The sequence below is a fragment of the Limulus polyphemus genome, unplaced genomic scaffold, assembly GCF_000517525.1.
Source record: "Limulus polyphemus unplaced genomic scaffold, Limulus_polyphemus-2.1.2 Scaffold2950, whole genome shotgun sequence".
NCBI lineage: Eukaryota > Metazoa > Arthropoda > Merostomata > Xiphosura > Limulidae > Limulus > Limulus polyphemus.
The window spans coordinates 43,992-46,081 of NW_013668560.1; positions in this window are offsets into that span (position 1 = coordinate 43,992).

The window sequence follows — 2,090 nt, forward strand, 5'->3', positions numbered from 1 at the left end:
ATCTGCTGGTTTTATTACGTTTTGTAAACGGGTTGCTTTAAACATGAATATTGACTAGTTAATATAAACCATCAAATTTGGTACATTACATAGATTAATCGCATAAGTTACTGAATGCAGCTAATTTTCAAAACGAACTGTTAGAGAGCGCTGAAAAGAAAATTTTGTTAATTAGCTATCGACCACGTATTTGTGGTTCGTTAAGATCTTTACACACAATTTATAGATGTGAGTGTGTACGATAAAATAATTTTATTCTGCATGAGAAGATGTAAAACGAACAAAAATATAAATTTTGGTTGATTGAAACAAAAGTTTCTATATTTACACATAATTTCGAACGAGCGAAATATAATGTTAATATGTGGGGCTGGAAGTTTTGGATTGAAAAATATTCTTTGTCATTTATAGATAATTTTTTACTCAACAAAAGTTTGACAATTTTGTGGTTGAGTTTCATTCTTTTAGTGAAATAAATTAGTTGATTCATGATACAAAAAAAATCACCCATAATATGAGAACAGTACATACTCGGTTCATAAGGCACCGCTACTGTGTTATCAAACTTGTTCCTACGACATCACTACTGTATTGTCAAACTAGTATTCCTTAACTGGTACTCACGACACCACTACTACGTTACCAAACCAATATTTCTTAATTGGTTCCCACGATACCACGAGCGTGTTACCAAACCAGTACTGACTCCTTTAGACTAAACTATAAGTCTACCTAGGTAAAAATTCAACTTAAGGCTATCAGTTAGAACAGTATTGTTAGTTTGAAGAAACGACGCCTGGGAGCAGCTGTTCTGTCGAGCTGAACCGTGTGCTTCTCTGTCACGAAATTGCTCCAAACTTCTTCTAACTACATCTTTGCGAACAGTTTGATGTGCTTCTGTATTTCGGGTTTGTATCGGGCTTCTTCTCACTGGATCTTGCCTTATAATTTGGTGAACAAGCCTATCTGTTTTTTCTCTAACGTGCATCCTGACGTTTCATTTTCTTTCTCATAGTTTCAGACTTTCTCCGCGGTCACTTTTCCATTTGGAAATTTTTAGCATCGTAGTTTTTGATCTCTTTCTATTCCTACTGAAGTAAAAAAAAAATACTTGTGTAACTAACGAAGATCGAGTTACTACAAAACTTAGTACAAACTTCCTACAAATTTATATACAAAGAACTCCATACGAAGGACTTGCGATTCCTTAGGTCACAGTACAATTCAATTTATAGCGTACCCTTGGATTTTCCAGCAGAAAAAGTCACTTTTCTTTTAAAATATCACATTGATTCTCTAACTAGGAAGACTCAAATTGAAATTCTGCATTAAACTAACTTTACTACAATTTTAGAAGTTTTATATAAAAAAAATAATAATTGTGTTGATAATAATAAATGTACGAAACTAATGTGCATTATTAAAATGAAAAAAAAAGTATATTTCTCCATTAAGGAAGAGATTTAGGATTTTTTTTTTAAATAAGGTCCTATTATTTTTTAACTTTTAACGAGGGTCTTTTTTTATAACATTTTAAATTCTGGCGCGATATAATGCTATTATTGACTTGTTTCTTTAAAAAAGTGGACACATGCACTAAATACACTTTATATAGATATAAGAGATCCAATTGTAATAAAACTTTGTTAGGAACTTTCCCTTATGATGTTGAAAAATCTTGCGAATTTTTATCCAAATCTGGTTTAAACTGTGGGAGGAGTCAAAACGTCCGTTGCGAATCTTAGGCCAGAGAGAAGACCAAGGCAGATAACGTCCTTCTTCTCAAAGACGTCATCGGCCTTGGTTTTCTTCTCTCCTCCGGAACCCTCTGGACATGCCTCCCTCATCTATCTAACCTCAAGATTTTAAAATCGCCACAAGACAGCATATCTCCAACATCTTAAGCTAAAATTAAATAATTCACGAATGTAACAAATAAATTATTGCGAGCGGAGGGGGATACTAATATCCCTGAACATCACAGTTTAGGAAAGTTTCTTTCCGTTAAAAACTAAATTCCTGTCACGAAATTTTCGGCTTTTTAGTTTTAGTTCCATTACATTGGACTATATATATATATATATATACAC